The following is a 14,601-nucleotide window of genomic DNA, read 5'->3' on the forward strand; positions in this document are numbered from 1 at the left end:
AATAAGCAGTAACATTTTCAAAGGAATCTTTTATTCTGAGCAGTGGGTCTCAACAGAAGGCTTAAAATATTCAGTAAACCATGCTGTCATCTAGGCTTTGTTGTTCCATTTATAGAGCACAGGCCAAATAGTTTTAGCATAATTCTTAAAAGCCCTAGGGTTTTTGGAATGGGAAATGAGTATTAGCTTCTACTTCAAGTTACCAGCTGCATTAGCTCCTAAGTAGAGAGTCAGCTTGTCCTTTAAAGCCAGGCACTCACTCCTCCTTTCTAGCTATGAAAATCCTAGATGGCATCTTCTTCCAATACAAGGGTGTTCCATCTACACTGAAAATCTGTTGTTTTGTGTGGCCACCCTCACCAATGATCTCAGCTAGATCTTCTGGATAACTTGCTGCAGCTTCTATAAACAGCACTTGCTGCTTTCCCCTGCATTTTTATGTTCTGGAGACGGCTTCTTTCTTTAAACCTCATGGAGCAACCTCTTTTAGCTTCAGACTTTTCTTCTGCATCTTCCTTTCCTCTCTCAGCCTTCATAGAACTGAAGAGAGTTGGGGCCTTGCTCTGGACTAGGCTTAAGGGAATGTCTGTCTGGTTTGATCTTCTATCCAGACCACTGAAACTTTCTTCATATTAACAATTAGCTGTTTTGTTTTCTTATTATTTGTGTTTTCACTGGAGTAGCACTTTTCATTTTCTTCAAGAACTTTTCCTTTGCATCCACAACTTGGCTAACTTACTGATGCAAAAGGCCTAGCTTTCAGCCTACCTCAGCTCTGGATATGCCTTCCTCACTAAGACTAATCATTTCCACCTTTTGATTTAAAGTGAGAGATATGTGATTCTTCCTTTTCCTTGAACACTTAGAGGCCACTTAAAGGGTTATGAGCTGGCCTAATTTCAGTATTGTTGTATCTCAGGGAACAGGGAGGCCTGAGGAAAGGGAGACAGGGGAACAGCCAGTCGATGGAGCAGTCAGAACACATGCAACATTTATCGATTATGGGCACAGTTTGTGGTGTCCCAAAACAATTACAATAGTACCATCAGAGATCGCTGATCACAGACCACCATAACATATGTACTAACAATGAAAGAGTTTGAAATATTGTGAGAATTAACAAAATGTATCAAGAGATATAAAGTGAGCACATGCTGTTGAAAAAAAATGGTGCCAATAGACTTCCTTAATGCAGGGTTGCCATAAACCTTCAATTTTTCAAAAACACAGTGTCTTCAAAGCACAATAAAGGTGTAACACAATAAAATAAGATATGCCTGTAATTGCTCTCTTTCTCCCTGTAGTTCTTCAGCACTAAGGGAAAGATATATAACTGTAGGAATTTTAAATACTCCCTGACACCAAAACAGAGTACAAATTTTTTTTTTTTTTTTTTTTTTTTTTTTTTTTTTTTTTGAGACGGAGTCTCGCTCTGTAGCCCAGGCTGGAGTGCAGTGGCCGGATCTCAGCTCACTGCAAGCTCCGCCTCCCGGGTCCATGCCATTCTCCTGTCTCAGCCTCCTGAGTAGCTGGGACTACAGGCGCCCGCCACCTCGCCCGGCTAGTTTTTTTTTTTTTGTATTTTTTAGTAGAGACGGGGTTTCACCGTGTTAGCCAGGATGGTCTCGATCTCCTGACCTCGTGATCCGCCCGTCTCGGCCTCCCAAAGTGCTGGGATTACAGGCTTGAGCCACCGCGCCCGGCCCAGAGTACAAATTATGACACGGTATCATAGATATGATATGACTTTTGTCCATTATTACTCTGCTTGGTTTTCACTGTAACAAGCTAATGCTAATTTACTTGAATTAAAAACGTTTTCAGGGTTTCCAACTCAATCTGGTGGTTAGCTAGCATTTTCTGATTCACTATCTCCCCTTTTTTTTTTTTGAGAGGGAGTCTCGCACCCTCACCCGGGCTGGAGTACAGCAGCGCAATCTCAGCTCACTGCAAGCTCTGCCTCTCGGGTTCATATCATTCTCCTGCCTCAGCCTCCTGAGTAGCTGGGACTACAGGTGCCCACCACCACGCCCAGGTTTTTTTGTTTTTTTTTTTTTTTTTTTTTTTTTTTGGATTTTTAGTAGAGACAGGGTTTCACCATGTTAGCCAGGATGGTCTTGATCTCCTGACCTTGTGATCCACCCGCCTCAGCCTCCCAAAGTGCTGGGATTACAGGCGTGAGCCACCGCACCCAGCCCACTATCTCCCCTTTTCATCTGATGGTGGGTTTGTTCATTTATTCATTGAATAAATAATCTGAGTAATTACTGAGCACAGGCACTTTGCTAAATACTGGGGATAAAGCCACGAACAAGAAAAACACAATATTTGTTCTTTGGAGCTTATTATTAAGTGGAAAAAGCAAACATTTTAGGGGAAATGGGGTTATATAACGGGGAAATAACACACAGTATACTGCCTCGATACAATCTCCTTTAAAAAATTATATTCATACTTTCCTATACCTACTTATTGTAATAAGATTAGTTTAACAATGTTTTAAAATTTCACCTGATCATTATTCTTCAATTTTGGGAACCACATTTTGAAGAAAATCAAAACTCATATTCTTAAACTATGCTTGAGTTCCAGCACCCAGACCCCTGCAAATTAAGGCAGAACTCTCCTGCCTCCCCCAGTTCTTCTCAGACCATGGCCAGCCCCACTCCATTCCTACACTAAACACCTGCCCCATCACCTGCAAACTCGAGGCTGCCTTTCTCACACTCTGGGCGACCATGCTGGTCACTATATATGCATCTACTCCAATCACATCATTTAGCCCACTGGTGCTCATTTAAGCAATGAGCCAAGTAGCACTCAAACCTTCTACACAAACACAAGACACATAAACTCCCTCTAGTTGATTGGTAACTGATCTACTGTATGATTCAAAAGAAGTTAATCACCCCCTTCTAGGTGTCATTTGTTCTATCTGTAAAATGAAGTTGTTCTTAGAGTAAGATTGAGCATCAGGGCTCTAGGTTACTCACCACTGCCCCACACCCATTCTGAGTCTTTAACCCCCAGTATCCTATCATGATAAAGATAAAGCCAAAGATAAAGTGCTTAAGGTGGGAACAAAAGGAATGGAGAGGCCTGACAATGGTGCCTTGTGGGGATAAGGTGGTGGGCAGTAATTTTTCCATAAAGTCTACCTCAGAGTTTTAAGAACATACATACTATTTCAGCAAAGCAGGCAGTGGGGACAGGAAAAGACACACATTAGTCCAGAAGACTGACACTAGATAAACGCCTCCTACGCATTGAAAACTGTGTTGAGACCATGCACATCAACCTGCCCTCAGCATTAATGCTGACTGCAGGCCACGCAGCCCAGAAATGTTAGTGGACTGACAACGGCCCTGTTATACTTTTCCTCTTCCAGGAGTCAGTAAGCAGAATAAACAATAAATAGGTTGTTTTTATTATTATTATTATTATTATTACTATTAAAGGAACACAAGAAAAGGAAATAAATGCCCTACAGACTTGGGCAAGAAATGTTGCTTCTGAAATGAATTCTCTATAAAGCTAGAACAGACATAAATTTAAGAAAAGAAGAAAAGGAGACAAAAAGCTCTTTTAGACAAAAAAAGAGCTGGCCAAGGTAAAAGACTGAAAATATACACATATACACACACATAAACACACACATGCCCAAAATGCAGACTGGGAATCCCAAACTGCATAGAGCAGAATAACAATACAGAAAATGGATCTGGGGCAACTTCAAGGTACAAAATTAGTTAGTCTGCATGTATTCATTCAAAAAGTATTTACTGAACACTTATAATGTACTAGGCACTGAACAGGAAATATAAAACAAAGAAGCCTCAAAGGGCTCACGATGTAGTGAGAGACACAGACACATCCAAAATTTTCCCAGAAGGCAAGAAAAGGTTGAAAAAACTAAAATGATGAAGAAAAGATATAGAATGTGTTTATCTTTATATCTATATAGGTATTTTATAGCAATATGAAGAAAGTGGAGTGTTATCCCCTAACAAACAGGTGTTATAACAACGGAGGGGGAGGATAGGAAGCCAAAAACAACAAAGGAATTAAAAATGGAACAGAATCAAAGATATAACAGCATAAACAGAAAAACAATCTAAACTTGATCATTCGAAAGATTTTTCTAGTTGAGATTCATGATAAGATCCAACATTCAGTGTCTTGCGGCTTTTAAAATAAATAAACATTTCCTTCTCAAATCACATTCCAACAAAATGACCTTAAAAAAACAAACAAATGAAAGCATAAAAATCAGGTTGGTTTTGGACTTCCATGAACCAAATGCCCCAAGGCCATGGAGAAAACCTAGAGTTCTGAGAAGGAAAGTCTATAACCCCGTAATTAAATCTTTAGCCAATATACCATTTATGTGTGAACAGACAGTGTATGTTTACTAAAAATGGAACAAAAAGATGAGATGGAATGAGGCCCACAAAGAGCTCAACAAAATTAATGCTAAAAAATCAGAAATAGTTCTTGAAAAGGAGCCTTTATATTGTTGGCAGAACATGTGGGAGGGTGAGAATCTACAATTATAACTCATTCATATAGGAATAAAAATAAATAAGGATTCAACTAAAGAAGTTAAAAAGGAAACTGCCCCAAAAATCTCCAAGAAAAGATGGATGGAAATAAAGATAGAAGTAGAAATAACTGAATCAGAGAAGTAAAAGAAAAGGAAGAAAACCTCTGGTAGCTGTTTGGTCTGGGTTTCTTCTGGTGATAGATGTGTCTGCCATACTTCCCACATCACCTCACCCCACCAAAAGGGTGGGAACATGACCCAGGTTTGGCCAGAGTATTCCCTGTCCTGGATGCAGCAACTGGCTGGTAAATAGATTGTGACACAGCCAATCAAAATAAAAAAGAAGAAAGAAAAGTGTTAATGAGAATGCTGAGAAAAGGGAACTCTGGTACATTGTTGGTGGGAAGGTGAATTAGTACAGCCACTATAAGAAATGGTGTGGAGGATATGCAAAAAAAAAAAAAAAAATAGAACCACCATATGATCCAGTAATCCCACTTCTGGGTATATATCCAAAGGAACTGAAATCAGTATGTCAAGGAAATATCTGCACTTCCATGATCATTGCAACCTTATTCACAATAGCCAAGACATGGAACCAACTTAAGTGTCCATCAAAAGATAAACAGATAAAAAATGTAGTACAGGCTGGGTGCAGTGTACACAAAATACAAAAATTAGCTGGGTGTGGTGGCAGGCACCTATAATCCCAGCTACTCAGGAGGTTGAGGCACAAGAATCACTTGAACCCAGGGGGCAAAGGTTGCAGTGAGCCTCGATTGAGCCACTGCACTCCAGCCTGGGTGAAAAAACAAGACTCTGTCTCAAAAAACAAAACACTGCTTTAAAATAGATTCAAAGCAGAGACAAAAGGTATGGTCATCTTCATTCAATATGGCCAAATTGCTTTCTCAAGTTTTTATGCCAATTTATACTTTCACAGCTGTGTAGTGTTAGTTGCAGTTATTGCCCATCCTTCCTAACATTTAGACCTGTCAGAATTTAAAACTTTCACCAGTATGACAGTTGGTAAAAGGTTGTCCCATTATGGTTGGAGTGCAGTGGTGTGATAACCGCTTGCTGCAGTCTTGACCTGTTGGGTTCAAGCAATCTTCCCACCTCAGCCTCCCGAGTAGCTGGGACCACAGGCAGGTGCCACCACGTCCAGTCAATTTTTATATTTTTAGTAGAGATGGGGTTTGCCATGTTACCCAGGCTGGCCTCGAACTCCTGGCTAATTTTAATTTTATGTAGAGACATGGTCTCTGTATGTTGCCCAGGCTGGTCTCAAACTCCTGAGATCCTCTCACCTTGGCCTCCCAAAGTGTTGGGGTTACAGGTGTGAGCCACCACACCTGGCCCATACAAGCTTTTTAACTTTCTTATTCTGTACATTTCCTAATTATATACTTTGCCCATTTCATATTTAAAAAAATTTTTTTAGAGACAAGTTCTTGCTCTGTCACCCAGGCTGGAGTGCAGTGGCACAGTCACAGCATACTGCAGCCTCGAACTCCTGACCTTAAGTGATTCTCTCACCTCAGCCTTACAAAGTCCTGGGATAACAGGCACGAGCCACTGTGCCCAGCTACTTTGCCCAATTCTTTAAGGTGGCTAAAGAAAGTCATACCAGCTGCCAATACCAACTAGTACAGTTCCTCGCTAATAAATATAAATAAATCACATGCAAGAATCATGAGGTGTTTGATGAAAATCAAGAATATAAAAGAGAAATATAAAAATAAATATAGCAAACCATGGGGGAGATGGTAAAAATTACATTATATTTATATACCCAAAAGATATGCTATGCTATCACATCCATAAAATAAGAACAGGCTGCTATGGAAAAGAAGTAAACAATCAATGAGAAAACATTCTTGGAACTAAGAACATGCAACGCAATAGAATAGCCGATTGGCAGAAGGGTATAGAATTGAAAAACAAATCCGCAATTTAAAGACCAAGCCATGGAAATCTGAAATGAAGAGTAAAATACAAAGAAAAGCAAAGAACTAATTCAGAGAAAAGTTGGAAATATACAGGGTAGAGCTGGAGAGCCAATACTGATTGAATATAAATTCTTAAAGGAAAAGAAAAAAACAGAGATAACCGATGAGAGAGTAACAAATACATCAACAAATAAAAAGGGAGCAAAATTCCTAGAGCTGAACATGTCTTCAGATTTAAGTAAACTCATGGTTATCACACGGCGGGAATGCAAAAAGGCCTACTCCGAGATACACGGTGAAATTTCTGAACTCTAAAGAGAAATCCCACAAACTTCCATAAAGGGGAAAACTCTAGAGTGGCACCTAAGAACCAGACTGTCAGAGTGGAATCAGGATTAGTAACTTCACCCCAAATGACAGACAGCAGTGAAACACTGTTTACATAGTTTCTAGGGAAAAAGAATTCTATACGTTTTCACCTAGAATTCTATATGTTACCAATTATGCAGATGTGAGGGCAAACTAAAATTATCTAAGGACGAAGATAGTGAAGGAATAGGGGGAAGAGAAAGGAAGATGGAGGAGAGACAGAAACCGACCGAGACTCTGTCTCAAAAAAAAAACAAAAACAAAACAAAACAAAACAAAAAACAGGAGTCTGGTAGGGAAAGAGATAAAAGGTAGCTACTGACACAAGTGAGAACAGGAGCTACTAGGAAAGTGATCTAAATTATTTTCAGTTTAAATATGTTCAATGTAGACCCTAAGTAAACTTCTGGCCAATAAAAATCAAAGGCTGTGTTTACAAAATAAAATACCAAATCAGATTTTTAATAATAGAAAACTGATGAATATAATAAATTATATCGATAAGTCAAATAAAAATTATCTCAGTGGCATATGGAAAAGGTATCTAATAAAATTAAAACCAAGAGAGATACAAATCTTAGCTCAATTTACAAAATAATGGTTAATGGAGGCATTCTTACTAAGAGGCGGTATAAAATGAAGGTCATCACAATCACTCTATCATTACCATATGTTGTGGTTAGTGCATTAAGGTATAAAATATATGCTATAAATATAAATATATAACATAATATATAATTATATAATATATATAATATAATATATAATGTAAATAATAAAAATATAAAATAAATGTTATAAAATTTGGGAAGAATGTGACAAAATTATAATTAACAGACAATATATTACATACATAAAAATATGAACAACTGAAATTAGTAGAAGTTACGTAAAGTAGTCAAATACATGATAAATATACATACAGCTTTCACATCTAAGCAATTGCCAGCCAGAAAACATAATAAAAGCATATTTTGTTCATACTGCCAACTAAATATGTACAAAACCTATACCAGATCTGTATTTTAAAAAACTACAAAACCTTAATTTCAAAAATAGGATAATTACTGTTCCTGAAATAGAAAACTAACAAATAAAACAGAGAAATAGATGTATGTGTCTATTTATCTATTCATCCCTTCAGCTAGCCATCCTTTTAATGTTATAGTCACAGAATGATTCTAGAACATGGCTTAGCTAATCTTAATTATATTATCTAAATTATGAGTTTGTGATGGTTTAACTTTCTTCATGTAGGTATTTTTCTGCATTATTTATAATGAGCACATTTATTTTTTCTGAAATAATGAAGAGACTTGTGGAGAAACCTATATAATTAAGATAGGAAAGATCTGAGGTTAAAAAAACACACCCTATTATGTTCTTTAATAGAATAAATATTATTTAAATGTCAGTTATTCTTGAAGTCCACAGTTTGTACAGTTCCAATCAAATGTCCAAAAAAAATTTTTTTGATATCTAAATTTAGTCAAGAATACTAAATAGGCAAAAATAACAAATTTGAAAAAGGAAGATTCCTTAGGAGGAAATGAAATGAAAGGTGTTATAAAGTACTGTAACACAGTAATAGCACAAGAAACAAACACATCAATGAACAATACAGACCAGATAGAGATGTTAATATAAGTGACTCTCAAATTTCTGGATGTGAAATAGTTTCTCTAATTTTAGAAATGACAAAATAAAATTTCAAAGAAAAAGACCAACAAATCAAAGTGAATACAAATATTCCACAAATATACATTTGAATTTCTATAGATAAAATAATTTTTTAAAATTACAGGAAAACAACAAACTAGAGAATTCTGTGATATGAATCTGAAAGATGGAGGGCTAATATCATTACGAAAGATCTCTTTAAGACAATTAAGAAAACCATTAAGGAAACATACAGATAAGGGAAAACCATAAATGAGGAATTATAGTTAATAAACACATTAGTAATGTTGTTTTTTTTTTTTTTTTTTTTTTTTTTTGAGACGGAGTCTCGCTGTGTCGCCCAGGCTGGACTGCAGTGGCGCGATCTCGGCTCACTGCAAGCTCCGCCTCCCGGGTTCATGCCATTCTCCTGCCTCAGCCTCCGAGTAGCTAGGACTACAGGCGCTCGCCACCACGCCCGGCTAGTTTTTTTTTTTTTTTTTTGTATTTTTAGTAGAGACGGGGTTTCACCATGTTAGCCAGGATGGTCTGGATCTCCTAACATCGTGATCCACCCGCCTCGGCCTCCCAAAGTGCTGGGATTACAGGCTTGAGCCACCGCGCCCGGCCAAGTAAATGTTTAACCATTCTCTATAATAAAAAAAAATGCAAACTCAAAGTGAAAGACTATTTTGTCCATTATGTTACTAAGTTTTTTGTTGTTTTGACAAACTCAGTTCTAATGATGGTATTGTGCAACAGGCTCTCATTTCTTACTGGTGGGGATATAAATCAGACAATAATTTGGCAAATATGAATCTAGAACCTTAAAATGTTCATAGCCTCTGGCTTTATAGTAATTCCATTTCTGGTAATCTGTCCTAGGAAAATAAACTAAAATAAGGAACTATCTTTATATGCAAAAATGTTTGCTGTAATTTTTTATCATAAAAAACTGAGAAACATCTGATCTAACAGAGGGAAATAATTAAATTGTGATATACCCAGTTGATGGAACATTAGCATATGTCACAGATTTTTTAAACTTTTAAACTTTTTACAGTTGTTTTACATTTTAACATCTTCAAAGCTTAGGTGTTACAATTGTTGGTGCCTTACACTAACAGGCGGGTTCTTCTCTTTCTCGGTTGTACATAAAGTACCCATACGTCCCACAACCAGTAACTTATTAAATTTGATGAAATATGTCTATGAAAATATTTCCAAAGAATGTGAAATAGAATAGAAATGTTAAGATAAAAAACAGCATCCTAAATTACGTAGCATAACTACAACTATGTAAAGCAAACAAAAACACAAACACACAAAACCTATGTATAGAAAAAATAATTTTGAAATGTTAACAGTGAGTGCCTCCAAGTAATGTAGTTTGCTCGTGGATGCTTAATTTCCTTCTTCCTTCAAATGTTCTGTTTTTTTCCAAAGCTTGTATAATAGATCATGCAAATACTTTTATAGTAGAAATGCCTCTCTTAAATGGTATTTTGAATGAATAAACAAATAACCTTTTTTTTTTTTTAGTTCAAACTGTGGAATATCTGATTGTCATGTCTTTTCTTTTCTTTTCTTTTCTTTTCTTTTCTGAGGTGGAGTCTCACTCTGTTGCTCAGGCTGGAGTGCAACGGCATGATCTCGGCTCACTGCAACCTCCACCTCCCGGGTTCAAGAGATTCTCCTGCCTCAGCCTCCTGAGTAGCTGGGATTACAGGCGCTCACCACCACGCTCGGCTAATTTTTGTATTTTAGTAGAGACGGGGTTTCACCCTGTTGGACAAGCTGGTCTCAAACTCCTGACCTCGTGATCCACCCGCCTCGGCCTCCCAAAGTGCTGGGATTACAGGCGTAAGCCACCACGCCTGGCCTGTCCTGTCTTTTCAAAGCATTATTCAAATATGATTCCTTTGGCTATAAAGTTTCATAAAGAGTAGTACTTGGCTCAGATTCTGGAGAGAAAGCCAAAAAAGATCATCCAACTCTGCTCCCAGGGAACTCACGCCCTGTAGATTTTGTAGTAGATTTTGGCAGCATTCTCTTTCCTAATACACAGTAAAATATTTCATATTCCTAACTTGTGTGTGAGCACCATTGAAGACGGCCCAAAATCAACCACTCAAGTGAGTCATCTGAATATGTTCAGTGACATAAATGGAAAGGAGAGTTGGCGGTGGGGGGGATGGGGGTGGGAAAGGACCTAGAGGAAGAGGAGAATAGCCACTTGGAGCATTAAATGCCCTTGTTGTTATCCCACTTAAAATATTTCAAAGGGAAAAATGTCTAACATCTAATCTGCAACTATGCTATTCAATAATAATTCGAGGCCAGGTGCAGTAGCTCACACCTATAATCCTAACACTTTGGGAGGTCAAGGCTATAGTGAGCCATGTTTGTGCCACTGCACTCCAGCCTGGGCAACACAGTGAGACTCTGTCTGAAAAAAAATTTTTTTTAAATAACATTTTGAATGTCAAGGGTTTCCCAGGAAAACTGAAGGGAGTGGGAAATTTATCTCTGAAGCCAAAAGAGAAGTCTCAACATTTCCAGAGGTATAACCAAACCGCTAACTCATCTGAAGAAAGTCAACTAAAAAATAAACCTTCTTTTCCTCACATAAGTTTATTTTACAATCAACAATGAGTTAGAGAGGAACATTTCCAAAATGATTTCTTAAGAGCCTGTTAATTTAACTTAAGGCACAGGCACCTTCTGTTAAACTAAAAAAATTAAAATAAACCTACCACCACATAAAAAAAATTTCAGGGCCAGGCGCAGTGGCTCATGCCTGTAATCCCAGCACTTTGGGAGGCTGAGGTGGGCGGATCACATGAGGTCAGGAGATCGAGAGCAGCCTAGCCAACATGGTGAAACCTCGTCTCTACTAAAATACAAAAATTAGCCAGTGTGGTGGTGCGCTCCTGTAATCCCAGCTACTCAGGAGGCTGAGGCAGAAGAATCACTTAAACCAGGGAGGCAGAGGTTGCAGTGAGCCAACATCGCACCACTGCACTCCAGCCTGGGTGACAGACCTGAGATTCCATCTCAAAAAAATTAAAATAAAATAAAATAAAATTCAGAAAAGTTCAGGGATAGTATTATTTTATCTGTATTCCAAATAGGATTCACAGATAGAAAGAAATGAAATCAAATGTACATGGCAAATAATTGTGCCTGTAAGATTCATTTCTAAAAATTAAATGGGATAGAGGTTAGATGAGTGCATATGTATGTCAATATTAATTGAACCGTTCTCCTAAAATGGGTGCTTTTGATTATACAAAAATCTTAAAACAAAAACATGCACCTTAAAGTTCTACTGTATTTGCTACTGTATCCAGGAAGACTCTCCCCCAAAAAACATAATTTAGAATTGCCTTCACAGAGATGGTTAAGTTACAAACATATCATTATATATGTAATAATACCATATCATTATGAAGCAAATTATATATGTCAAAGAATCTTCCAATCAGTATCTTCTATGCTTCAATTTTTCCATTTTAAAATATACATCCTAAATGTAATTACAAAGCACCACAACTGAATTTTGTACTTGAAAACCTATAGATATGAGTGAAACAATGAAGTATAAATAATGACTTGCATGGATAATCCTTTTTCTCAGTTCAAAATGACTAAGAAAAACTTGTTTTTATAAGTTTTATTAACCGAATTTGAGGGAGAGGCATTTTCTAAAAATGGGCAATTTACACAGAAATGGAAAAGTTGTGAGGAGCTTTTTATGAGTCCCATTCATCTGGAAGCATCAGTCAGACTTACATCAGAAGAAAAACTCTTTAATGAGAAACTCATGTCCCTTGTTAATTACTCTTTATTTCTAATGTACAGTAACACTGAAATACATTTTTAAAAATAATTAACACATAATGTTAGGAATATATACAACTACTACTACATTTATTATCTAAGGATCCTAGTAGGCTATTGTAGTTCCAGAAAAAAAAAAAACTAGTAACTTTATTCATTAGGTTCACACTAATGTTTTTGTTGACAGCTTTAGTCATTTGTCAGAGCCAAAATTTTCTGCCTTTATTAGCTATTAATAAATGTCAATGATTGAAAATTTTATGGTAGAATTTTACAATCTCAATTTATAGCACAGATCTGAACCTAAGTCAGTATTCTCAAAAACCTGTAACTATCATTAAAGCATTAGCTCTTACTGAAATTAACAAATGGTTACTCTTTAAAAATCGAATTATCAAGAGAAACTCATAATTCATTTTTCATTCTTTCTTGTAAGCACATACATATTACACATAACAAATTTTGTTTAGATGCTGTTATTGATATTAAGGCACGGTTTATACAAATAGTGTGAAATACAACTATTTCATAGCTTCAGTAAGCCCTGTGCCTGTCTTTGACCTGTCAATCTATAAAAACATTAACATGAGAGAGTAGAGATGAAAGTGATTTTGCTAAAGTTGTCTGTTATCCCCAAGCTGTTCGAAGTTGATTCGGTTTTTCTGGCTGAGTAATTTAATATAATCTTTCGCCCTTCCAAAGTTGGAAGAGACTATATGAGTTTCTGCTAGAAATTTGAGACATTTAAGTTACAAAACTGGAAAGTATATTATCTCACTTACAAGCAGTAAAGATCTCTGTTTAAACTAATTAATTAGTGAAATACCAACTTTGACTATAATTAATAGACATGCTAATATAGTTTTAATAGATTTTTCTTTGTTATGTGACTATCAGCTAAATATAATCTTTAAGCCACATTATGAATATATATGTGCATGTAAACACACACATATATATCCCAGAAATGGAAAATTGTCCAAATCTACCTTCATCCATTCAGTAAATATTTGTTAAGAACCTATTATATACCATTTAGGACTATCAAAATCATTACTTTTTACATAAGATTTAAAATAGACTAAAGAAAGTATTTCTTGATCAAATGGAAGAGTTTTTATGCCATTACAAATCATCCACAATAACCGAAACCTGCATCTACTGTATTGTTTATTTCATTATTATTTCATTACATATGCATATTGCATTACTGACTTTTAAATTTCATATACTGGCACTTCAGAGACACTTTCAGGACCAATAAAGTTAATTTGGATAGACCCAAGACAAGTTTTCCAAAGAAGTCACATTTCTTCATATGGGTCCTAGTAAACATTTACAAAGACAGAATCCTTCTGAGTTAAAGTTGACACCTGACTTTAGAATGTCCCATGTACTCAAGATACCTTTGTAAACTGCCTCCCCTCGTCACCATTCCTACTCATTCAAGATAGCAACCAAGTTATACCATGGTCTTTTCTTGCTGTCTTCAGAGTTAGACCTATTCTATCTTACTTTTGCTTTGTTCACATCTCACAATTCAATCAATTCTTGTCAGATCATCTCTTTCTCATAATGAAAAACGTGTGCCCCTAAGCCTCTTTCCTTTTTTGTATATCTTGGAAAATAACTCATTTCAATTTTGTGAACCAAAGAAACAGTTTAGTCCTCATGAAGTAACTACTATCAGGTACCTACTATGTGCCACACACTGGGCTAGACCTTAGGAATGGCTAAGTATGAACTCAATGGCCAGAAATATTCTTGTAGCAAGAAAAAGAGAAATCACTGATTTCAATGTCAGATCAGATCTCAAAAACAGTGCAATCAACCTTGAAAGCTCACGAAAGTACCCAGAAAACCCATAAGCATCCTTCCAAATACCTATCCACCTATTAAACTTGCTTTTCTTTAAGCATTTATATTTAGAATAAAAATAATATCTTATCCAACATAATTATTTTATATTTAGTTTCATCATTGGAATTGACTTTCCTATATTTTTCAAGTAGCAATGGTTTTTCTACAGCATGGGTAAAATATATTCCTCAACTATAACAAATGCCCAACACTCACTTGATAAACTGTTTCCCAGGGAAAATGGGTTCTAAATTTCCAACAATCCCTTCACAAGTAAACTTCTGAAATACAAAGCATTTGTAAATTGGGAATGCATTATTCTTTATTTCTACATTTACATTCCTATGGGCCTGGGAAATGGTACCATCACTAAGG

General features: G+C 36.4%; 1 protein-coding gene across 14 annotated transcripts in view; it reads right to left on the bottom strand.

Moving 5' to 3' along the window:
• Positions 1-14,601, bottom strand: part of CAB39L (calcium binding protein 39 like) — a 136,467-nt gene that overhangs the window by 73,347 nt on the left and 48,519 nt on the right. The gene's annotated exons all lie outside the window — the stretch shown is intronic.

This window comes from Macaca fascicularis, chromosome 17 (genome assembly GCF_037993035.2).
Source record: "Macaca fascicularis isolate 582-1 chromosome 17, T2T-MFA8v1.1".
NCBI lineage: Eukaryota > Metazoa > Chordata > Mammalia > Primates > Cercopithecidae > Macaca > Macaca fascicularis.